Source organism: Rhipicephalus sanguineus, chromosome 3, assembly GCF_013339695.2.
Source record: "Rhipicephalus sanguineus isolate Rsan-2018 chromosome 3, BIME_Rsan_1.4, whole genome shotgun sequence".
Taxonomy (NCBI): Eukaryota; Metazoa; Arthropoda; class Arachnida; order Ixodida; family Ixodidae; genus Rhipicephalus; species Rhipicephalus sanguineus.
The window spans coordinates 167529733-167554958 of record NC_051178.1 but is presented as its reverse complement, the minus strand read 5'-3'; the positions used below and the strand labels follow the sequence as shown (position 1 = coordinate 167554958).

The 25226-nt window shown below is 45.5% G+C and overlaps 1 long non-coding RNA gene across 1 annotated transcript in view; it reads right to left on the bottom strand.

The window, feature by feature from the left end:
• Positions 1-642: 642 nt before the first annotated feature.
• Positions 643-25226, bottom strand: part of LOC125757702 (uncharacterized) — a 279346-nt gene continuing 254762 nt past the window's right edge. Inside the window, exon 2 of the long non-coding RNA XR_007415448.1 lies at positions 643-824. This is a non-coding gene — a long non-coding RNA (uncharacterized LOC125757702). The remainder of the gene's footprint in view (positions 825-25226) is intronic.

The window sequence follows — 25226 nt, the reverse complement described above, 5'->3', positions numbered from 1 at the left end:
ATGTAGGCTCCCTAGATGTACTTATCCTGCCCCGCCACCCTCCGAACGTTTTGTTCACCTAGCGTGGTTTCGCACTGGCTCCACGATCGGAGGCACCTCACCTGGTTTTGCACTGCCTCTGTGATCAGCCCACCTTTGACCAAGCTATGATGCCATGTGATGACAATGTAGGCTTATGCCACAGGAGAGAAGGAACGAGACGGCTGAAACAGAATCGAAGTCAGCAGGGAACCCGAGCCGTGAATTCACGTGCCACTCCAAAGCGCCGTCTTTATTTTTTTTCGCTTGAGGTCGCGCGCTCTCCGGTTTTGTTCGCCGCCCAGAGGAGGCCGCTACAGCGGCATTATGTGGCGTTACATCAAAGAACGTCACGCCAAAATTTGTGACGTCATGAAGACGTCACAAATGTTTGCGATCTGTGACATCATGATGACGTCATATGGTATATCATCACGTGATGATGATATTTTTGTGCCACTCATCCCCAACGCCGCCGGACACGGGACGCCGACGGTCAATTTTCGTGTTTAGTGAGGCATATAAGGCTTCAGCCTTAAGAACATATAGCGACACTTCATCCCGTAACGTGCAAACTATTTTGCTTCCGACACATGGGCGCTGACGTTTTGTAATAATATAATAATATCTGGGGTTTAACGTCCCAAAACCACGATATGATTATGAGAGACGCCGTGGTGGAGGGCTCCGGAAATTTTGACCACCTGGGGTTCTTTAACGTGCACCTAAATCTAAGTACACGGGCCTCAAACATTTTCGCCTCCATCGAAAATGCAGCCGCCGCGGCCGGGATTCGATCCCGCGCCCTACGGGTCAGCAGTCGAGCGCCATAACCACTAGACCACCGTGGCGGGGCGCGCTGACGTTTTGGGCTGTTAAAGAAATGTTGTCGTATTTTTTTAGGGGCGAAGCTCCTTAAGGCGGCACCCGTTCGTCCCTCGTAGTCGTAGTCGTAGTCCGTAACCAGTCTTACGCTTTGACCTCCAAGGTGGTGCCGGTGGGAGATTTTTCCTGTGCGTTGTTGAACAATAAAAAATTCGCAGCGGTAGCTAAAAGCCGACTTCTTCTGTCTCTCATTCCCATTAGCAGCCATTCTTTACCTCCAAGGTAGTGCCTGGTGAGATTTCTTCTGTGCGTGATTAAACAATAAAAATTTTGTTCAAAACGCCGTTTATTGATGAAATAAACCAACGAAAGACGCCAGATGTTTTGTAAAAGCAAAACGGAAGAACGCCAGATGTTTCTAAAGCAAAAGGAAAAGACGCCAGCTGCTTAACAAAAGACGCCAGATGTTTTCTAAAGCAATGGTTTTCTAAACAATGAAAATTCGCAGCGTACATGTAAAATTAAAGTCAGCTGCAAGTCGTCATAACTCATCGAACCTTTAGTATAAACGCGCCCTATCTCACGTCGGTGATGATGTACTGAGCAGAATTCACGGAAGATTCACGGTTTACCGATGAACCTCCGCAGCTTCGCCCACTCATCATCATTCACTCCGTGGATATGCTGTGATTTTTTTTTATATGTGGCGACGTGAAATTAGGGCATTTTCGATGGAGGCGAAAATGTTTGAGGCCTGTGTGCTTAGATTCAGTTGCACATTGAAGAACGCCAGGTGGTCGAAATTTCCGGAGCCCTCCACTACGGCGTCTCTCATAATCATATCGTGGTTCTGGGACGTTAAACGCCAGATATTATTATTATTATTATTATTATTATTATTACGTGAAATTAAGGATGTTATGAAATATGGAATGCACCAACTCAGCCGTTTTCATGCGTACGCGTCTACCGTAGCACTGTTCGTTTAGTTCTTAGTAAATAGTCAAAACGGGAAAGTTAACGAGCCCAGTATAGCGGCACCGAAACGCCTCGCTAAAGTAGCCTATAAAAGTAAGCGATAAAGAGCATCCTAGCGCTGTCATCCTCCAGGATAAAGGAAACGAAAGCAGCAAGTTTTGCGCAGACACCGGAAAGTCTCCTGGCCAAGGGGGCCGTTCCAGCTACTTCATCACACCCGGCCGGGCTACAGGACGCATTGCTTCGACGCTGACGTTAGCAGTAGCCATTGTGTTGGGCTCCCACAGCTCCTCGATTCATCATACGGGAAACCGATGCGGCGCCACGTAGCGGTCACCCCGTCCCGTCACGGACAACGTTGCTGTCGGCGACGAGCTGTCTTCGACGTTGGGGCGTTAAAGTAAGGAAGGGATGGACGCTGCTGCGAAGGCGGAAGGAAAGCAAGCCTATACAGGGACGCCAGTCTACACCACAGCTGCCAGGGATGACGCCAACATGCTGTTAGAAGCCGCTCGCGTAAGGAGGGAACGGCGCGTCCATTTGTCAGACGCCGGGTGCTTGGATTTCGCCTCATGATCTCATCACGTTCGGGCGTGCCCAACTGCGCGGCAGGAAACGGCGGCGGCGATTCTCGTCTCGTTTCGATGCCGCCCGCGTCGTTTCGGCCAAGACTGATAGTGAGAGGTCAGAAGGAGGACGAAGCAACTGGCCCATGCACCAGATTCAGTGTGACGAAGGCATGTCGTGTGTGGTCAGACGTGAAAACAGGTTCCGGTCTGCGCGACAGGGCGCAACGACCCAGTTCTATAAGACACAATGCCTTTGCACTCAAGAATTCCTCACGGGCCTTCTGGCAGCGGAAATTGGTGTAATAAAGATTATCGTTATAACCACTTTTTAAGATAACTTTTGTGGAAAAACAGGGACAAGATGAGTGGACGTGTGATAGAACAATGGCTTATTGGACGGAATATGGCACACCCGTTCCTCATCTTTTCTTTGTGTGTTTGTTTGTTTGTTTCTGCGTGCCTGCTCTTTTCTCCGCTTTCCTTTCCATCTTTCTTTCCCGTTCCCCTTCCCCATAGTGTAAGGTAGCAATCCGGCTGCTACATAGTGGTTCACCTCCCCACTCTTTCTTCATACTTATTGCTTTCTCTCTCTCTCTTTCCCTCTCTCTTTCGCTCTCTCTAAGTCTCCAGTGAACGTCGGTCGCTCCAGGATAAAGTGCACGTGAACGAGTTCGGAATGTACACATTTCGTTTTCAACTTTGCAACCTTTGTTTTTCTGAAAAGTTAAAATTGTATTGAAAGTTCGTGGTGGCCTTAAAAATAAAGAAACGAGTATCGCATTTATAGAATTAAGGGCAGGGCACGATATTAGCTTTTTTTTGTCATTTATGGGAAAACTTTTGTGTTTCTTTAGATGATATAAAATACAACCTTAACTCTTGAGACGAAATTATAGGAACTAATGTACGCCGCAGTTCGACAAGCTGGGCCCGATTGTCGCGAAAAAAAGAAAGGTTTTCTTTTTTTTCTCTTTGTGAGAGAGACTATGGTTCATTAGACACAGTTTGTGACAATATATATACAGCAATAAATCTGTGGAAAACTAGGTATCAAGAGAAGAAATAGAGAGATAACGGTGCGAGTTACGTTGTAAGTATAACACAATATTTTACAAATGTTGAGTGTTTTCTATCCCATGTTTTCCGAAACGTTATCGTAGGGCCATCACTGTCATCAGCGTTTTTCTTTCAGTTATATCAACACGTACTTGGCATTTATTTGAAAATACATATATCGAGCTGAGTGACTTTGTTTTTTTCTTTCTAATGTTTGACGATTCCTAAGTGAGAAAACTAGCCGCGTCGCGATTGTGACGGGTAAGCGCATTTCCTTAACTACGGTATAGTTAAATGAACTACATCACACACAAAGGAACAAGCGAGATAATGACCGCAAGTGTTGGAGAAGTGTTAGCGCAGCTGCCCTCGTCAGACAGCAAGAAAAAACCCAATCGTCTTTTATGCCTACTCGACAAATTATCATCTTGCAACGGAGCCAATAGATTGCGAAGATGTTAATGAAAGGACGCGTGTACGCGTGGACACTGAAAGATATTGACAGAAATTTCCCACTGGAGAGTTGTAAGGTAGTTGTTAAGCACTCTTTGCAATTGTGGTCTCTTTTGACTAATGTAGTAGTAGTCAGTCTCGGCTTATGGAGTATTATTTAAGCGTGACTCATTAGGTACGAATAATCTTTAATGAGTAATTATTTATTTATTTTGACCAAACTAATCTTAATTTATGTTCACTACATAAGTATCATAAGATACTAATTGTACTTGACTATAATCCTGTAAATTGCCGCACGGCATTTGTAGAATGTATAAATATATATGTGGCACGCATTATCGATTGCTTATGCATTGAAAGAAATGTTAGGGGAAAATGTCACACGGAAAACCACAAAGTTATATGAATGATGTACCGAACGGAAGCGATTGAGGGAAGAGTTTCGAATATGCGAGGACCTATGGAAACAGCTTTCACACGTGGTCTGACTACACAATATTGCCATTGCATTCTGAGGTATACAATGACGCATTAGAATCAAATAATGAAATAGTGAGTGAATTTCACACTGAAAAAGAAAATGTGTGCGTCCTGAAAAAGTAGTGGCAGTAGAAGCCTTATTTGTCGTAAGGATATCTGGGCAGACCTCCTCTGCCAGTGCAGGCCTCCACTGTTCGCTGTAGCTAGCTGGGCTGTATTAAGGATAGTTCTCGAGCTCTGTGAAGTTTCACAAAGCCAAGCCTACCAATCCATTTTACTTGGCATCACCGCTATGAAGGAAGAGCTGGATTTCAAGGCCGTAGTTTAAAGGCCCACATTGCGTAGTAAAGTAAGTGTTGACACCACCCCGCCCCTAGGACAGGTTTTCTCACAGAGTGCTCGGTGTATCTGACTAAGTATTTGGACGTGTGAATATCTGTCTGTATAGCATGTTAGTCCTTGTAATGCTCCATCGTAAGGTCTTTGTATATAGGCGGCTGCATCTTAGGTTCTCTCTTCTTTAATATTCGAGGACGTCGTCCGGGAGATAGGTCAGTTCTCAAAAGTACCGACAATGAAAATTTGCTGATTGATAGTCTTGGCCGTAAAAGTAGCAAGCAGGAGCGCTGTAGAGCAAGGGAAGAACAAGAGAGAAATTTTACGACAAAATAAAAATGCAGTAAACAGGAATGTAAAAAATACCGTCATAGAAACTAAAATTAGGTTCGCCTCACTAGTGCAGAAAGGATAATTGCAAAAAATAGCAAAATTTCAGATGCTGAGCAATGTCATAGGTAAAAGGTGAGCCATACATTCTCAACACTATTAAAACTCCAGAGAGCCTGAGAAGAGATTTGTTTTCACGAAGTCTAATGAAATTCCTGAAGAAGTCTTATACGGGCCGGGCCGTCTGTGACCTCGGAAAGCTTTGCTTTCGGTCTTGCGTTGCGCACTTAATTTGACTAATTTTCTTTTTCAGGAATAGCCTCTGCATTAGCGTCTTTTTTACGTTTTGTCCTTTGCTGTAGCCAGTTTTATTTTCCTTTCTCCTGTCACTATGAGTAAGTGACGTTGTTTTTCCAGCCTCTTTTGATGGTGGCTCTTTAATAAAAGAAGCGTAACTACGCTACGGAAGTTTATCAAAATTGAAGTTCGGGCCAGTTTGTTTTGCTTTAGACAAGGTCGGACAGTTTTAGTGATAGGACAGACACTGAAGATCATAAGCAGTTATCATTTCTTCTCACATCACTTCTTGCGGTGTTGAGAATACTTACTAATATGTCTAAAGATAAGGATGTTACCAAGAAGCATCCAAAGCGATGAACGAAGAAAAACAAGCAAAAGAACATTATCCGCTAGTCTTCTTTTTCCATCTTATTGCCACTGTTCCAATTTAGGTGCAAAATTTTGTACTGTTTCGAATTGGGTCACTCAAAGCGACAGGTGCGGTCGCGCTCAATGGACTGGGAACATGGGAGCGCGTGGCCTCACAAGCTCAAAGAGTGCGCATGGCTTCGACTTGCCCTCATTTACATAACTAAATCATTTTATCTCATTATGCATGATCCCGAAGTGAGAGAACAGCGTTTAAGTTTAGACATAAAGGCTTGTAGAAGCCACGGCCGATCTTTCAGCTCATCGTGCCTCGAACGCCCACGTTGCAAGTGGTATTAAGCGTGACAGTACGCACATAGCGCCTTGTTCCTTAAGCTGCACATAGGAAGCTGATGACTCCCCCCCCCTCAAGTCAGAGCGCCTCATACTTTCACTCACATATACGTGCAAACGCGAGCACGTTCGCAAGCGCTTATGTATGTGCGTATGTTTTGGAGCGGGCGCTTAGCAGGCAGCTCTCGTGGATGTGCATGAGCCTCCCGTTCTCATTAGAATGTAGAATCAGCACCACTATACGTGCCACAGTGGCACGGAGGGCGCAAGCGGCTAACAACGACAAAACTGCTCGCATGCGCCGCTGAAAAATAGGTCATGCGCCACGTGATTCGATTACAAGTTACAACGCCCGGGTGAGTTCAGCAGCGCAGAAGCTGCGTTGCTCGAAAATTAGTTTACAACGCCACAGAGCAGTTATCTTTCCAATATCTTTCCGTGAATGCAACTTTTCAACGCTGCTTTCCCTGTGACCTCTCCTATGGCAGGGTCCTTTAATGGATGTGACGCGATTAGGTATGGCAGATGTAAGCTTGTAATATAGCAGCGCCAAGTCCTTGCTCCCAGCCAGCGTAAACTAAATATTAGCGGCGACATTTCATTATAGATATCGGAATCTATAAGCGGCGTAGAATTTTCTAATGCGCGAGAACTACACAATAGAGTTGAAATTTTTCTTACTCATGCCGTCAGACAACGTCATTTAAAAGTGGAGCCATAGGCGTGTGCCGGAATCCCCTTCAGAGGCAGGGGGGGGGGGGGGTGAAGGTTCATCGCGGCCCCCCCTTCCCTATCAAGGCAATGTATGGGGCAGAATTTGCAACCCCCTCTTCTTAGGTGACTTGGGAGGGCGGCTCCCCCCCCCCTCCTCACGTACGCACGCGTATGAGTTCAAGGAAGAAACATGTACAATGACGCAAAACACAGAGAATAAAATGTTACAGAGGCACCTCAGTTTGGTTATGTGCATTACTTGTGGAATCGGCGCGTAGCACACAGAGCCACAGAGGCAACGAGCGCGGCCGGCGAGGTCCCCCGTGTCTGAGGACGGCGTGCGCGGGCGTGTCGACTGCATCGACGTACAGACGGGTCCACTGTTAAAGGGAACACTTGCGTGGAGGGCGTGTCCTGACTTCGCTCTCTTGCAAAAGCACACTGGCTTAGATTTCTATAAGGCTGCTGGAGGTTGATAGCTTTGACTCCTTTTGACAGACATAGTGCCGCGCACGGGCAAGGTTTCCATATCCACTTGAAGTTAGAGGGCAAGCAATATGAACGATGCTAATTCGAGTGTTCCCTTTAACAGTGGACCGTACTGTACATACATGCTATTTAAACGCCCATGTCAGGAGACATAATCCCATGAAGTCCCACCTTGGTCATATGACCTTAAACATAAGGTTGTTACTTGGTCACGTGATTGCGTGACATGAAGCGATCACTTGGCCATGGCCTCGAAGTGGACAAGATCACCTTCGGGAGAAAGCCATCCAAATTTCGGAGATTAAGTTGGAGAGCTGCCAGGCCTATTTTGAGCGTCGGTAAATTCAATTTTCCTATTGTGCAAAGTCAGTTCTTTGGGCGCGGGCCACCCTGATTTTCGGTGTGACTTAAATCAACTTTAGGAATAGGTGAGGCCGAACTGGGACGCGGGTCGACTCTGGTGTTTAATTGGCCATAGTAAAAGTTTCGGCAGTGGCAAAATTGCATTTCAATAGCCTTCAAATTTGATATCATCACTTGGTGGCGTGGTTAATTGCTAGCATCTCATATTAACGCCAGACGGACGCCGGACACACAACAGATTTTTCTGTGTCATGGGGCATATAACTATTTTGAAGTAATAATAAAGCTAACAAATGCAACAAGCTGTACATTGATCTTTCAACGACAAGACTGCGTAAGCACGCCAATCTAAAATCATGTCTTGAGAACAGTATTGCGGTACAGATGAGACAGAGGCGCTTCTTTAGTCCCGTCTATTGTGCTTTACCTTTATAAGGCACCCATGTTCACGAGCATGGCTAAATGTATCGTTCTATGAAAATAAGTGAAATCGTTAATATTTCAATTATTTTGTTGAAGGGATCACCGAAATTATCGCAAGAATTCAAATGGATGAAATCTGCCTTCCTAGCATCTTGCTGTGAAAGCGTGTTTCTTTTAAATTTCATATTTGCATAAATTTCATAAGTTTTCAAGCTTATGAAAGAAAAACGCAAGATGGCTGTCTTCCAGGCTCAGTTTGTTGTAGCGCTTAATTTTAATTTTACGCAAAGATTACCTAAGAGAGTTTTCAAACGTTCATTTAAATAAAGCTTTAGTATGATTGTCTATTGCAGTTTTCTATGAAACTTATTAAACGTATTTAAAGCCTAAAATCGCATGCTTTATCGCTTCTACGCTTAGCGCTCCAACGATCAAATAAGGATAAGTTTCTTCAGAGAACACAGAAGGCTAGAATTCTTGTTCTTAGTATGCAGTGGATGGTGCTAAGAAGAAGAATTCGCTGAATATTCAAACGCGTCTACTGTACACGCGTATAAGAAGGGAAATGGCATGGAATGAGGTCACGGCCGTCACAGGGCCAGCGCCATTTTTCATTCCACGCATTATGAATGGATCTAGTTAGGTGCATATACGTCTGGAGAAGACGCGATAAGGGGGCGTCTGCGAACTTTATATCGACACTTCGCTGCAGTGCTGGTGCGCGTGCTTATAGTAGATAGTCGCCTTTGTAAAATTTCTTTCGCATATTTTCACATTTTATTTTTTACCCTTGCCTCTAATCTATCTTCAAGCACATTAGCGCCGCTTCCCGTTTTTTTACGCTTTCCGCCCTTCCACCTCATGCGTATTATAGGGGCGGCTATCAGACTATGTGCACGCTTGGGTCCTATGTACTTCCTGCTGCTGCGCAACTTCGAGAACACCTTTCTGGATGTGATGCGGACTTTCTTCTCTTGGGCGTTCTGATGCTCGCACTATTTCAAAGGAAAGGTGAGAGACGTTTCCGTTCTTTGCGATACGATCTTCGCCTTGTAGCCGGCCTTTGTTGCTTCCGTTCGAGCCGGGCGGCGGCGCGCGTCTTATCGTACGTACAAGAAGTACCATCTTTCATCAGTCTGAAGAACCTTCGTCTTGAAAATGTAGAGGTTTACGAGCGGAACATTCTGTATTGTTCCAGCAATCCCTGAACTTTTTTTCAGAGGCGTGACTTGCTCGTTTCCCTCAAATAAAGCAGAAGATAATTTTTTGCGCGCACGCATTCAGCAGTTCTACTCGGTGTTGTATTTTGTGAACGTTTCGATCAAACAGTTTTTTCTTGTCTGCTGATACCTACGCTGTTGCCCTGAGCGTATTTTCTTAACTCATTCTTGCAATGTTCATTTCCAGCGCAACTGCGCGAGCGGGCAGAAAAGCTCAGCGCAAGTCGATTACAGCTCTGCATAATTTGTCCTTCTTACAAGCGAATTTCATTTCTTTTCGTTGGAGAAATAATTTATTACAGTAGGTAAATCACCTCAGAGATACAATGAGCGTCATGAGGTGCAAGAAGAAACAAAGAAAGATAATAAAAACAAATGGGCGAAGTCTGAAAGTATACCCTGCAAACGAATTTATGGTTGCCACTGAGTAAAGTTGCTTCTTATGAGCGTCTAAGAGTCGCAAAAAGAAAAAGAAAGAAAATTAAAGAGAATTTTCGCAAGGTGTAGGTCGGTTCAGCAACTCTACGTATTCAAAAAATTCTGTTCCGCAGTCCTTTGCATATTGCATTAGCGTAAATCAGCGGCCACTTTCTCAGTCTCAACTACCCCCGCTGCTCTCTACGACACGCCTTGCTGCGAAGCAATGCTCCTAATTTGAGGAACAAAAACCAAAATGTGGGGAATTCTATTAGAAGGCTCCGCAGGTTTTCCCATCGTGATTCTTAACGAGCTCACTGAGTTCTATATGAGCAGCAACCCAACGTGTTCGGTGGTTTACAATGTTTGGCTTCTTCAGACTACCCAGATGGCGGCGGGGGAGGTTACTGCGACACGTTTATTGCGATAGCAATTATATGGACAGTCTCGGCTGGACTTTGCCGTCGCCGTCGCCGCCGTCATGCACCGTATATGTATAAGTATGTATATATATATAAAAGGCCCAAAGAAAAATAATTTAGAAAAATGCTTCGGAATCGCGGAATCGAACCAGGGACCTCTTGTTCCGCAGCGAGCGGCGCTATCCACTACGCCACGAAACGCAGATCCTCCACGTAGCTAACGGCGAGCGTTATATACACACCCTTTAGCGCTGGACGGACTCGAAGACAGCAGGCGATAATAAGCGTTTCTTCATTACCAGCGAGATGGCGCTAGGGGCCCGACGGGCGCATTTAAAAGTCGTCGGCGAGCTCGCTCGCTTCTTCTTATATTTGCGCATGGGAGAAGCTTGCCCTTCCGCTGTCTGCTCGCGCGGTTTTCTCGTGGTGAGGGGAAGAGGGATGTTTCACGCTTTCACCGTGATGTCCGCGTTCATGTTACGGAGCGTACGAAAGTCACTCGATCTCAAGAGACGCCGCTAAACGAACAAACAGAAGATGAGCGCGAACTATCAAGTGTCACAGCTCGACACTTGAAGCACGCTAGTTTCCTTCGCTGCTTCGGCCGCCTTTGCAACAAAAGCGATGTTCAAACTGACAGTATCCATTGGCGAGCCTCACTTCGTATAGCATTAGTTCCTTGCTATCGCATTCATTGCTTCGCCCTTGCGGCGAAACTGTGACTTTTTTTTGTTTAATATCGGCACAGTGCTTCACAACACGACTCAGCAGCAACAGGGGCTCCTCCATGACTTCACGATCCATGCTGGCTTTTAAGATTCTCTGCTACGTCGCTACGTTCGGTACACAGAAATCACAGCAAATGCAGATAGCGCGTAGTATTCTTGCGCCTGTAATGTAGAACGCAGTTTCTATGGAAACATTGATAACATTTATAGAAACAGGTAGTGTCGTACGAGGTTAACGCTGAATTTCTTCCTAAAAGAACTTTGCTAGGAGATGCTCTTGATGGGCACGGTGTTGTCCAAAACAGTGCTGATAATATGTATCTGGTACTTTCAAAAGCACGGATATAAAAAACGCTGAAAATGGTGAGCGGTGACTCAGCAGCATATATAGTCTGCAGCTTAAGCGCATGCGAGTGTCAGCTCCAAGCCACCAACGCGCTATTTCATTCATGTTTGTGGCGCCCTGTTGAGCACGTGCTTCGAAAGTTTTGCATCGAACACGCTTCATATTACCGATTATCACTCGCTGAAGTGAGCATTACGAACAAGGGACATATGCAGAAAGGGGGGAAAAATACCAAGGCAACTGTGTTTACCATCTGTTATCGGATATTAGACTCATTCCAAGCATGAGACTTCCATTCTTGAAACAACCGAGGCCTCGTTGTGTATAACGGCAGCCTAATTTCCCAGGATGCAATGGAAAAGTGTCTTCAGTACATTTCCATACGGGCACTTTCTCAAATGGAATAGCACAAAACACATTAACGCGAAGAAAGAAAGGTGGCCGCAGTGCTGTGATAATACTTTCCATAAATGAACAGAACCAACCTGCACGCACTGGTATTCATGATCACTCAGGAACCAGGCCGCGCGGCGACGATACTGCGTCAAGCCTGAAGGAGAGGGATGAACGATAAAGACAGGGGAAGTTGGAAAGAGTGCAGCGGAAGAAACACGCATAGAAACGAAGGCCTGCAGCAGTGTAACTTGGTAATAAATGATTACCACACTCTCGCCATACATTAAGTGTTGCAACCACGCGTGAGAATCACTTGCCTTCGGCGCTGCGTCATCCTGGTATTCTCGCTCAGATGGAGATAGCAAAACACAAAGACGACGCAAAATATATATGCAAACGAATGAAGAGCTGGAATCCTGGTCGTTCTAGTCCTTTATTTACTGGCGCAAACCCACAACTCTCTAGCTGGTTAAGGGATGCATCCAGAAGACGCGAGCTGCTCGACTGTGCGCAAAATATTGTGAGGCGGAATCTTGGATCAGTGTCTCGTCTTCCTTCTCCCGACAGTAATAGATGCAGCAGCAGAACCAAGGACAGCCGCAAGCAAGCCTGGCGTTCGTGCTCTGGTTGCGGTCGCATTGGGGCATGTTGATTTGACGGACGGCCGGGAATTAAGACTCCACGTGAACGACGTACACTGCGCATGTGCGGCCGTAATTAGTTCTTGTCTCGAAACTCCCAGCAGCATTACTCATTACCGATATTTTCTTTTCCTCTGGTAACTTGCGCTAAATTCGAGTTTGTGTTTCGTCTTGTGCCGTCAGTTGAGTACCTTATAACTGCTGCGGTATTCAGCTGCTGCTTGGTTAGTCGAACAATTGGGCGACAAATGACAAACCGAATCCGGTAAATCGACAGCCTTCAGAATGACACGTAATTACTGCGATCATCGTTGCGAGAAATCATGGTCGCCCACCCTTTTCCGCCTCCCAACTAACCGCACGAACAACAAACAACTCACACTTCACTCTCGTCTGTCATATCTCGAGGCCGCTGCCATCTCTGCTCTGAGTCGTAAGTCGTCGGTGACGGCAAGCGTTTGCAGACTGGCATCGTGCCGCTTCTCAGCCTGGCATCTCGCTTCAGTTATCACTTACGTACCTGACAGCGCCTCTCACTGGCTACCCCTTACTCTCTGTCTCACCAAATGAATGACTACCGTTCTATGTACTGCTGCATCATTTCTCGGCTTCCTTCGAGGCTGTCAGCCCTAAACGGGTGTTAGCTTCTTTGACATGTGCCATCGGAGCTGTTCATATTTGCAAGTCGTACACCACTTTCAGTCGGAGTGCACTTTTCTGTTTTACTTTATTACGTCCTGGCAGTATACGTTTTTTTTTTTGCTCGTTATTTAAAGTTTTCGCTTTCTGAACTTTGCTATTCCCGTTTTCCATAAAATGCCTCGATACATTGCCGTCAATGACAACTTTTCTTTGATGGTAGCGAATAACGTTTTCTGATGAACGCTTTCGTTCTTTGAAGTGCTTGTAATATGCGCGGTCCTCGTATGGAGCAGTAATTCTATGTCTTGCATCTCACAGTATCTTCAAACGGTTGTCATCTCCAGTTCTCAATGAGAGAAACGTGCACTTTTAATGCCACCTGTCTCATACACGACAATGCGCTCCAGATGACAAGTATGCTTGCGATGGGGTCTTTTTTTAGCTCTTAACGGTAAGGCACGTTCATTTTCTGCGGTCGACTCTACCTCGCGAAGAGCCTGTTGAAGTTGATAGCACATTGCAATTGTCTTATCGCTGTCTCGCACCTGTCGACGCATTTGTTACCCTGGGGCAGGTATTCCGGTATACAACATTGTTGCTAACTTGCTAAACTTCCCGTCCCTCCACTCAAATTTATTTGTTTAATGCTTTTCCTAGAATTAGTAAAAAACGGCCTTGCGATGAGTTTCACTCGGCCGTAACAAAAAAAAGGATTACCGTAAGTTGTAAGAGTAGAGGCAATGGGAGTTCTCGGTTTCTGCTGCCGCGCGTGCCTTAGAAGGTGCTTCCAGCGTGGCAAAAGCGCGTTGCCGCCTCTTCTACTTACCTATGTGAACGGGCGTAGCAGTAGGACGTTTTCTCATTATTACCATTTTTTTTTCAGAAAAGAGCTACTTTGTTCGTCACAAATAAAACACTAGCGATCCAGATTTCCCGTAGCATGCAGAGCTACGCACCTGCCACCGTCGACAAGCAAACGAGGCTTGGTGGATAGACGATGGACTCGAGACTAGGGAGTGCAAATTACTGTGTGTGCGCATGTGTGTGTGTGTGTGTGTGTGTGTGTGTGTGTGTGTGTGTGTGTGTGTGTGTGTGTGTGTGTGTGTGTGCGTGTGCGTGTGTGTGTGCGCGTGTGCGTGTCTGTGTGCACGTGTGTCTGTGTGTGTGATATAGCAGTCTGTTTGAATTCCATCCTTCGTCTTAAAGGCACACTAAAGAACAAAATGATTTTTCTCATATTAGTAAAGTACTCTTTCACGATACCAAAAACATCCCGCTTGCTGCGAGAAGACGCTTAGTAAGCGAGAAAACGCGCAAAAACAAAATGTGGGCTGCGACACCACCTTGAAGTTTCTGCACCATTCGCCGTGACGTCACATGTTTTGACGGCGCCTACTAGGGACTACGTAGTTCCTAATCGGCAAAAATGAAGTACATTGCCCTCTTCGGGGGCCATAGACTTAACATAACAAGTTTGGGGTAATTTTGTTGAGCCGACGGCACCAAAGTACGATAAATACACTTTAAAATCCGTGACGTCATGCGGGGAGATTCCGGCGCGAAATTTAAAAATGAAACTTTGAATTTGATTTTCTTCTCTAACAATAAACCTATGATAGCAAAATTAACGACATGAGAGTTGTCAGAGCAAAATTTATCGATTTAAACCGATTCGTTGTTTCTCTTTAGTGTCCTTTTAAGCATGGAAGCATCGGATCTTGAGACTTGCATGGTGCGCTGAGACTTGCATGAGGGCCTCATTGCAGTGGCCGTAACTCTAAGTGCAACAAAATTATGCAATATGTTTTTTATGATTGTGAAAGCTGATGTGGATGCGAGTTGTTATGGTCGAGATTTGACGCGTGTCGAAGATAGAAGATTATCATCCTAATGAACCGGCACGCGCTCAGTCACCGCCCCAGAATTCTGTAGAGATGGTTAACAAGAGAAGCCGAAGCGTGCCCACCAGCTCTGCTGTGATCCATCCTTGCGCGATAGGCCTCCGGACATGTCAGAAAACTGACGACGTGTTCGTGAGAGACGAAATAAATTTTAAAAGAAAACAAGCGCCTACCCAGCTTATGCCTTGAGGTCTCTTGCAAATCCCAGGCTTTTACAGAATGCAAAGCCACGAAGCCAAAAGAAAACAAAGCGAATACTGGGCAAGCAAAATTGATAAGTGCATGCAGGGACCACACCTTTTCTGTGATTTTACCAGTACCGCCTTTATTTTGCTCTCCTTTATATTTTATAACAGAGTGGATGCAAATTGGCGACTTCACGCTGTCCCAGTATGCCCGCGCCACACATTCAAGCCAGTGCTCTTTCTCCCAGTGTACTTGCTGGTACGTACGCATGTGAGCTCAATTTATGCCCACTCCGCATGTGGCGTGAGAGGAGCTGGCTCCCCGAAAAATCTGCACAACGCCCGCAGCTTTTGTTCCTTCAGTTCCTCCGGTTTTCAAACAACTCGCAAACTTCCTTTGTCCTGACCGTGTCAGGAGACATCGGTGGGAACACATATATAACAGAAGATGAAACGAAGAGTGTCAAACGGTTGCTTCCTCGGATTTCTCACAATTCGCATATTCTTATGCTTATTCTCAATGTTTTGCGCTTTCTATCTGGGCGGTAGTCTTTTAGGAAATGTGTGGAAGGATAACAAAGAGTCGACAAGGAGGGTGACGTAAAGGTAAAAGAAGCGACGAGCTGTCACGTTCTCAATTTATTCTTTCCTTTGGTGCAACTGAAATGGGCTTTAGCCACAGGAACGTTTGCGCAGCCGTGTGCGAGTTTTTACGGGCAACAAAAAGAATAGAATGTTAAGTTTATGCACCATTTCACTGTTTCAACCTATTCAAATGTTTTTGTTTTTTTTTTTAACATCTGGATTGTACCAGTGAATCTAATTTTTTAAAACATTCATTCCTAAACTTATTCGTATTGTAAAACAATTTAATTTCTAAAATAAGGTACCGCCTGTTTCATGGCCGATCCCCCGTGGTGGGTTGCGCCAAGTAACTGAGGACCAACCAACCAACCAACTTCTCGCGCCAGTGCTCGCGGTATCGTGGTCGTGTGCATCTCTCGAGCTCTCGAAATAGCTTTTGTCGGCGTCTCTTTACGCAGAAATGGACAAAGGAGCTGTAGCCGTGAGCAAGCTTCTTGCTTTGAGACTTGAGACAGGCCATTATTACGAGCTTTACAGATGTCTGCAGAGTTCTGCGCTCATCCTGCTATACACGGCGCGTTTTCAGCTGCGCGTTCGTGCATGCATGCAAGTACGAGCGTTGTTATATTTTCAATATTTATTTCCCGGTTTACGTTGGTTTTCATTCTTTCACGTTAGTTCAGTGATTACTTATCGACTAACCAAAAAGCACGCGCACAGTTGAAGGGTAGCTCAACATTGTGCACCAGGTGATCTCATCACGCAAGCGTAACATTCTTTGTGAAACGTCGACATCATCGATGTACGAGTAGCTCGCTCCGTGTGTTAGGTTCTTAGTAATGAAGCCGAAGGTTCGACGGAAGCCCGTCGGGTCGGAATGAAACACGAGGCAATACAGCGAAGGGCAGCGACCAAAATGAAAAAAAACTAAAAATGTTTTTAGCTTTTTAGTTTGGTCTGTGTCTCAGTTCTGAGTAAGCCCATTGCTCATGAGACGAGAATTTGCCGTCCTGTAAGCTTTGGACGCCGTTCTGCACTTTACTGTGGTTCGATAGCATGAACAGCTTCAAAGCACCAGGTTGTCATCAGATTCGAAAAGCGTCCGGCCAGTGGGAGCCAATAGAAAAAAAAAAGCTGTCGAAACGTCGCTCTGCCTAGGTTCGTGTTTTCGCTGTGATATTTATGGAATATCAAACGGGAAGTAAATGTCCGCCGGACGATCACTATACTTATAGCAAGTGCGAAGTGCTGTGACAACCGCAGCGTTGACGCAGTTTGACATGGTTCAGTTTGGCACTTATAAATGCGCCATTATTTTTACGACGGAAGCCTTAGATGCCTCGTCAAACGTGAAAGGCGACACTCGGTTTCCGTGTCCAGCGGAGTCGGCGTCAGCACGAGTGATGGAAAAATCACCATCAAGTGATGACGTCGCTATACGACGTCATCAGGCCGTCACATAGCGCCAGAAGTTGTGACGTTACCACGACGTCACTATAAAATCTTTATGGCGTCATACAACAGGGCATCACATAACATCCTCGCTTGGTCAAACGTGAGGCGATCACGGAGGCAGTCTAAAAGCAGGTGAGGTGCAGAAAGCTTTCAACGCCTGCAGGCAGAGCAAAACCACGTTAGGTGCAGATAGCTTTCGAAGGGGGGCGGGGAAGGATTAATACATTCTCTGAGACGAAAAAAAAAGATGGCTTTCGCCTTCGAGTCATCTGACATGAATGCATAAGGAGCCCTGCTGTGAGTTTTGAATTATATTTTTTCTGCACATATAATTAGACGTATAGAGGGAAAGAAACAGAATGAGAGCGTGTGCATTGTCAGAGAACGGCGAATGGAATACATATTGAGCCCAGGCTTCTTTTCTGTCCATTTCCGAGATAAGTTACGGGTAGAATTTTGCACTGCTGTGATGAATACGGGCTTCCATTTGACCTTGGAGACCTCTCTCCAAGGTGAAACCGCGCCATTCCCGCGCGCGCTGTCTCTAATGCAGGTGAAGTGAGAGGAAGCACGAATGTGCACCGCACAAAGGCTGGGATTGCCAAAAGGCTGAGGCACGGAACCTTAAATTGGACCGCCATTGTCCGCCGCCGACGGCAACTGCTACCGTCGACCCTTGGGATGAATTCTAATGGCAAAGTGCGCATAAAACGCTTTTGCGTGCCCTTGTGGAAAGACTTAGCGCGTTCGTAAATCTTCCTCGTCTTCCTTGTATCGTTGACCCTAACTATTTCTTTCTGTTTGCATTCCGTTATGGCGTAGCTTTATTAGATTTCATGCATGCATTGCAGTCCTTGCGTATGTGTGGTGAGGTGAGCGTGTTGCAACGCCACCGCATAGAGTAAAAGAAATGTGCCCCGTGTGTCTTCTGTACATACAAACAGCATTATATATATATATATATATATATATATATATATATATATATATATATATATATATATATATATATATATATATATATATATATACACTGTCCCGCACCACCTATAGCAGCGTGCCAAATGGCCCCACACTAGCCCCTGCTTGCATACGACGCTGTGGCTTTTCGCAACACCTGTACAGCGATAAAAAAATTTTAATTTCGCTGTCTTGTTAGGTGAAGTGTAAACGCGTTAGATAAAATGTTCCGTGAAGGCTTTCAAGCTCAATAACATCTATGCATATTGCTGTTCTGGAGGCAGCATAGGGTTCCTGTTTAAGTATTGCCATTAAATCTTTTTCTCGTGCGTTTTTCTACTTTCTAACACGTTCTCCTAACTACACAGGATCGTGTTGTGCTTGTTTGCGGATGTCGTCGTGAAGCAAAAGCGTCTATGTACGTACATTTAATAAACAATGCATATACGACAATGTGCTATATAACAGCGGCTTAGAAAACCAAAGACAATGATGGAAGATTTAGACTCGATTGGCAAGGCTTCTTTCCTCTTTGTTGGCAGTGTTGCGTACTGAACATGCGACCGAAACTTTCGTTGCGTTATGCGGGAAGAGTCGCTACTATCCGACCAAGAAACTTGCAGGGAACTGTAACTGCAGCTTGCGCGAAGTGGCGAATTAACTGTGGTAATTACCTTACTCTATAGTGTTGGTCATTCTGAAACAATATAGAACGCCGCGGTTACAAGATTGGAGAATTTATAAGTACTAACCGCAGCCTTGTGCCATATAAAAAAGAATTGGCTGAGGTCTTAATCTTGGTTGTCTTCTCATCACGAGCGAGTTATGTTTGGTTGGTTTTGCAGAGATAGCGCGCACAGTAGTTCATTAAACGCTCGCCTGGTCACGTGGTACCACAACAGCGAAGCTCCAAGCTAGCGCTGTGGCGACGCCTCTCCGCAGCGGATCACGTGGCATTACGTCACGCCTGCCGCATTGCGCACCAGTGGCTCAAGGTCATTGCGACGCGTTGAATGACCTTGGAGAAACATGGCGTTGTGGAGCTTTCATTGTCAAAGTGATTTCAACTCTGTAAAGTTTGTAGTAATACAGACAGCTGAGAGGTTTGATATCTGTAGACGTCGTTAGAGCAGCCATGAAGGTCAGGTATTTTCGCGGATCTTCTTACTTACTTTCGCACTGCTGAATTCGCACTAGTCCGGCGCATCCAGTCACGCAGTGTTATAGTCGCTGTCCGGCAGGCCTTCGTCCACATCCGACGGCCTGTAAATCGCGCTCTTTTTCTCCAGGGGCATCTATTCTCTCTGCATAGCCGCACAATGCATACGGGACCGCTTCTATCGATCACTGCTGAGCCAAGAGTTCCCCGCCAGGTGCACCCAGAACGGAAGGGGCTGCTGCATGTGCAGTCGGCGTTAAAACATCGCGGACAATGTTGTATAACAAAACCAAAAAGCTTTTATTATCTTGTTAGGTCTTGAATATCGTAATATTTGAAAACGAATTTCCAAAGTCGATTACAATTCACTCAGTTTCCTTACAGTGCGTGCCGACTCGTGCTTCAGTGGCGTTCCATCATGTGCAATATGTTTACGACTTCCTTCATTCTAAAAAAAGTCACAGTTTCGCCGCAAGGCCGAAGCAATGAATGCGATAGCAAGAAACTAATGCTATATGAAGTGAGGCTCGCCAATGGATACTCTCAGCGCTCCTGTTGCAAAGGCGGCCGAAGCAGCGAAGGAAACTAGCGTGCTTCAAGTGTCGAGCTGTGACACTTGATAGTTCGCGCTCATCTTCTGTTTGTTCGTTTAGCGGCGTCCCTTGAGCTTGAGTGGCTTTCGTACGCTCCGTAACATGAGTGCGGACATCACGATGAAAGCGTGAAACATCCCTCTTCCCCTCAGCACAAGAAAACCGCGCGAGCAGACAGCGGAAGGGCAAGGTTTTCCCTGCGCAAGAAGAAGCGAGCGAGCTCGCCGACGACTTTTAAATGCGCCTGTCGCGCTCCTAACGCCATCTCGCTGGTAATGAAGAAACGCTTATAAGCGCAGCCGTCTCTGAGTCCGTCCAACGGAAAAAGGTGTGTATATAACGCTCGCCGTTACCTACGTGGAGGATCTGCGTTTCGTGGCGTTGTGGCTAGCGCCACTCGCTGCGGAGGAAGAGGTCCCTGGTTCGATTCCGCGCTTCGGAAGCATTTTTCTGAATTATTTTTCTTTGAGGCTTTTATATATATATATATATATATATATATATATATATATATATATATATATATATACATACTTATACATATACGGTGCATGACGGCGGCGACGGCCGACGGCAAATTCCAGCCGAGACTGTCCATATAGTTGCTATCGCAATAAAAATTAACCAATAGAGAATCGATTCTAGACCGCCGAGAACATTGCATCAAGTGCCAAACTTCATTACGCAACATACTTTCTGAAATTTGCAATATATTTACGATAATTACCATGCTGCGCACGTATCAGAAATGATCATAAGTCATGCGCCCGCGCCATGCTTTTCTCCTGCATAAAGGAAAATCGTAGGCGACATCGGGCGCAGTGAACACTTTTAGCATCATTGTTGAACTACGCTGGAGCGATCACTTACGGCATCCCTCTATCGCAAGAGCGTCGTACATCCAGCAAAAATGCTGACTTATCGATTTAATCCTACATGACCTCGCGAAATGTCGTGCTGTCGCCGCTCGCGCTCACTGCTGGGTATAGATTGTGAAATAGGTATCAGAAAGAGTTGGGTATCTTGTCTCGCGATGAGAACAGACAACTGAAAACGCATTCCAATCGCCTGCAGCGAACGACGTCAATTACTCTGACTACGCATGTCTGCGCCGTGCTGCAAGGCACAGAAACATTGGCGAAAACATCGCTTTTCGTATTATTCCATCAAGTTCTCGGACTTATCAAATTTGTTCTAACCCAAACCTTTTCTATTTTTGCTACGGTGACTTCTTTTGCCTCCTCGCAGCTTCTCGTTAAAAAGTGCGGAGTCTGAGTCTGGAATGTACTTCGTTGCTTTGAATGCATACGATTTTTGATATTTTGGCGTTCTGCATCAATGAACCGAGCACTTCGACTGGCCGCTGATGAGAAATATCTGAATCTCTGGTGATGTTTTCTGTTCATCCAGCTAGGCTAAACAAGCGGCTTGTTCATTAACACCAAAGATAATTTCTGTTGCTTTAATTATTCGCCTAAAGCTAGCTTTGTTTTTCTTGCATTTTGTTCTTTGCTACACTGCGCGTCAATTTAGAGCTTCAGGTTCCTCTTGAATTCGCCGCGCTTGCCTACTTCTTGCCTTGAAGGCTGTGTGGATGGAGTGAACAGATTTTTTTCTAAAAGATCTATAGCTAACCATGCTCCTGGAAATCTGCAAAGCATATATTTACTCCACTAGTATGCATGTGTCTAACTTATCATTTCGATATTCTTTTCACTTATCGAGATGCTCACCTTGCTAAAAAAAACGCCCCTTGTAAATATAAATGAAATTAAATTTTCGTATTTTCATTAATACCCGACTGTGTGTAGAATGCTTCCAGTATTGCTGCTAAGCTTTTCTTTGCAGTCCGCCCGTTTTTATAACCAGTAAAGATAGGCCGATGGAAGAAAATGTGAAACGGATCTTCACATATTAAGTTCCGGGAAAGTTAATACAACTCAACATTCTTTCAAATTAAATGCCCAGCAGTTTTGGGAGACACGACATTAATTAGTACTAACAGACGAGAAAGCCAAGGAAAGTATAGGGGATGTTATATGTAGTAATTATGATGTAAGTGTGAAGAAAGTAAAGTGGACGAAAAGATAACTAACCGCCGGCACAGACCGAACCTGCGACGTTCGAATAACGCGTCCGGTGTTCTACCGTTGAGCCACGGTGGCGGTCACTCTCCCGTCCTAATCCCATCCTTCCGTCCTGCCAGCTCGTAAAAAGATCACGTGATTCGTGACGGGATCAGGTAGAAAAAAAGAGTGTTCCACACTCGCCATCATGGATATACTAGCGGCGCTGAATAACACTTCTAGGTTTGAATGTACAGGGTCGACCACATCTAAGCTGAACACCTCATTAGTATTCAAACCGGTAAAACTAGAACGTTTCTTATACTTCACGAGTGCAATGCCCGTTATAGAATGTCTAATCATGGTGTCGACAAACACAGTAATGATTTTCCGAATTAGGTATTAAACAACAGCTTCAATGAGGTCTTGAATACTAATGAGGTGTTCAGCTTAAGTGTGGATGACTCTGTACATATATACCCCATAAAGTGGACGGGAGGACGACCGCCGCCGTAGCTCAGTGTTGCAGGAGATGCAGCAGTTCTGATCATGCAAGCTTGGAATTGGGAGTGATAAGCTTACTGAATGCACAATGCCACGTTTTTCCAGTTCTCAAACCAAACTAGCCTTGTAAACGACCAAACAGCGCTCTCGCTTTAAAGAGGTAACACAGAACGGCGTAAGCAATGCACTTCCGGATACGTTGCATAAACTTTCGCAAGCCCGTAGATTTCGTTTTTGAGCTGTCGCTGGTGTAACAAATGCAACGCCATGCATATGCAAAGAGTAATAGAAGATTGTTACGGATGAAGTAATAGAAACACGTGAAGAAACGCAATGAAGAAAAAGGTTTCTTTTTGTCTGTGTGTTTCTCGACAAGAGAGACAAAAACATTTATTTGGTCCGGAGGGAAGAGTATGAGATGTTTACACATCCAACTCATGGCTAGTCTCATGTCGGGACGGAGAGGCCGAGCCTCTCCGCCCTCTCACGGGCTTTCCGGATAGCCAGGAGCTGGACGTCGTAGCTGGGGTGGTTGATATCAGCGGTCCACCAGGCTTCTTAACTTTAGTCTTGCAACGCAGGGCATCGCCAGATCATGTGTTTCAATGAGCTACCGTCTGCGCAATCTGGGCATGTTGAATCAATCTCCGCAAGTATCATAAAAGCTTTTTGTTTGAAAAGTTATAATATATTTCATTCAGACAAACGACATTGATTAAAATTGATTAGGAGTACGTGAACTAGTTTGCTTCACCATGTGTCGCGATACTGCACTGGATCCAGCACACGTTCTACAGTGTGTGCTTCTGTTTACCAAGGTAAATCAAGCTGCAGGATGCAGAAGGACCCTTCGCTACGACCGCCATGCGAAAAACATTATTAGGTGACCAGCACAGGCGAAGTTCTCTGCGGAAATTCCTGTTACGTTTTGTTTTCACACAGAGTGTGAGGACCATCTCTATACTCGGCATTCTTTCTACGTGAGCACTTCTCAGAACACATAAGAAAACCAAACAAACAGTAATATAAAACGTGCAATGTACGCATATATAAACCTGGTTTCGCGTACTTAAAAAAGAAAAAGAAAACTCACGTCAATTTGTTTTCTAGCTTTCTTGCTTTATTCTAACTTCTTAGCTGTATTCTGTTTCCACTGAATAATCAGAGTGCGTTACTTGTAGTTGCAGCTCGTTCCAGTGAAAGCAGAGCCTCGCCTTCCGAGAAACCCGTGGGATCCATCAATATAAACCGGGAGATGTGTGCGATCTGATCGCTAAGCCTGCGAAGAGGCGGCACCGACTGATTCGGGTCACGTAAAATATCAGGCACGTCAGTCGAAGCTTTGAAATAACGCCGGTTGAACGCTCTGCGTAATTGCTTGCTAGCGATAGGCGGTGCACTCGTAATGATTCCCGATGGGGCGGTTTGCACCTGCGCCTGGGGAGGCATGGCTCGCGGGCAGCGAAGGTCCCGGTGAGTTGGTGCTGTGCCGGAGCTCAAACCGCGTTAATGCGTTTTACGCCAGACACATAGCCACTAGAGAGAGTGCGGTTTGACAAAGTGCATCGCGGTCGATGTCGGCAGCTCGAACAAAAGTGGCTGGTGCATGGAAAAGAGAAAGCATCATGTATTTATTGCTGCTGTTATTGCCCTTCATCGCTCGATTTTTCGCTCAGTAACGCATTTCTGTTCTACGCAGCGCTGATTTTCTTCTCCCTCTAATAAACATAATTTATTGCAGATGAAATTAGTACCGCTGCAGCAAACATAGTTATAGACTTGTTGAAATTTGGGCTTGTTGGTACATACTGACGACGAAAAATAGCGTTGACCGAACGGGGACACAAGAAGATGACACAAAAGACAGGCGCTGACTTCCAACATCAACAATTCAACATGTTTGAAGTTAGCGCCTGTATTGTGTGTCCTCTTTTTGTGTCCCGTTCACTCAGCGCTATTGTTCGTCGATAGGTATAGAAGTTATAGATTATAACAAGAAAAGACGACCAACTTCAATTATTTCGGCTCTGAACTGATATATTGTGCGGCATCGGTATTTTCCCGAAGTAAGTGAACATAAGAATATACAGCGCTAGGGTTGATTCCAGGTTACCTTGTGGTCCACTATTAGCAAAGTAAAGTCCTCCTGATGTGCCGCGGGATAATACAGCAGCACTACTACCTGTCACGTGAGAGCAAACCCCCTTCCTCCCATCCGATAGCTAAACAAATCTCAGTAGGCCACGCTGAGACGCCTACAGACTTATACCTTCCCATATGCAGTACTATACAGTTACATATACCCCGACGCATTTAATAAACAGTTCACGAAATGAGGCGAAATCGCAGACCTGGCTCACACACTGTGGGACTGTAAGCGCGACCCCTCTAACTAAAAATCCTCTCTCTCATGCGAAACCTAGAAAGGCGTGATCCTCCGGAACGTCGGCCTTGAGACCCAACCCCGGACAGTAAAAAGGAGCTGGAGAGGTGGCCGTCAGGTACCGCTAAATGTCACTTCGCAGTAAAATATACAATTTCAATAAAAAAAAAGTAGTCTCTCGTGATGATGTCGTCTCGTAACGGGTGTTCACCGCATGGCCGCGTATTTCAGAAGAGTGCTTCGTTAACGGCTTATGGGCACAGCCTAAGGCTAACACGTACAACGGTCTGCAATCATTAAACTTGTGGGAGAAGACCGTGCCTGCGATGGCCGGCAGCGTCCACCAGTGAGTCCAGCCCGAGCACTGTCCACGGCACGCACTACACTAGCACTTCGTCGTTGTCCATTCATTCTCTGCAATGTCCCTCTAGCGGTATTCTCATACTTCTGCTTCTGCTTCACCCTCCCATACCCTGCACCCCTGAGGCGGTTGGCTGGCCTTCCTTCTGGTTGGCGGCTGCACCTCACCAGCGACCTACTGAGTGCAATTTCTTAGCGAAGAAAGGGACTGCGACCAGGCGGGT